Source organism: Etheostoma spectabile, chromosome 3, assembly GCF_008692095.1.
Source record: "Etheostoma spectabile isolate EspeVRDwgs_2016 chromosome 3, UIUC_Espe_1.0, whole genome shotgun sequence".
NCBI lineage: Eukaryota > Metazoa > Chordata > Actinopteri > Perciformes > Percidae > Etheostoma > Etheostoma spectabile.
Genome location: NC_045735.1, coordinates 5,494,908 through 5,495,586, shown reverse-complemented (window position 1 = coordinate 5,495,586; position 679 = coordinate 5,494,908). Strand labels below are relative to the sequence as shown.

Below are 679 nucleotides of genomic sequence, written 5' to 3'. Positions count from 1 at the left end.
GAAGCGAGGGAGGGAGGAAGAACAGGGACTTAGACGTAGAAGGGGCCTTTGGGGGAGACGACTATGCACGGCAGTAGATGTAGTAGCAGTAGGACATGATCGGTCTGCCGACAGTAAAGGCAATGAGTCTGAGTTACCTCAATTGACAGAAATCTAATGCATTAACATGTCTTTTCTGACAATTTGATGAAAAAACATGTGTATTATGCTTGAGTAAACAAAGTCCCAATTAACAAGACTGCTTAAAAAAAGTAGTATTAATAATGAAATGCTACTGCCAGTACAGATCACCAGAAAAGTCAGACACAGCTCTGGGCGGTAAAACTGAGATTAGCGCTCGCATTTAAGTTGTTTGGTAAATTGATTGACATTTGAATCACTGTCTTTGTATCCCATTCTTATCATTTTGGCACTGGGGATTTTTCTCTGGCTCCGGCTAAAACCTCTTTGGGGGCGTCAAAAGTTCCTCTATGCAGGAAAACCCTTTCTAACCAGCTGCTCTGGGCCCCCTCATCAATCTTTGATCACCGTGTTAGTTGCCCTAATAATCACAATTAGATATTTTATATTTTTAGATAGTTTCCTCACATTGTGCAGCCCTCCTTGGAATGACAGAGTGCATTTCAGATTTGTTTTAACACTCAAATGTACCAAAAACAAAAGCTTGATGGAAATGAAT

The 679-nt window shown here is 40.6% G+C and overlaps 1 long non-coding RNA gene across 1 annotated transcript in view; it reads right to left on the bottom strand.

Annotated features, from left to right (window-relative positions):
* Nucleotides 1–468: 468 nt before the first annotated feature.
* LOC116684276 (uncharacterized) overlaps nucleotides 469–679 on the bottom strand; it is a 14,420-nt gene continuing 14,209 nt past the window's right edge. Inside the window, exon 3 of the long non-coding RNA XR_004330778.1 lies at nucleotides 469–541. This is a non-coding gene — a long non-coding RNA (uncharacterized LOC116684276). The remainder of the gene's footprint in view (nucleotides 542–679) is intronic.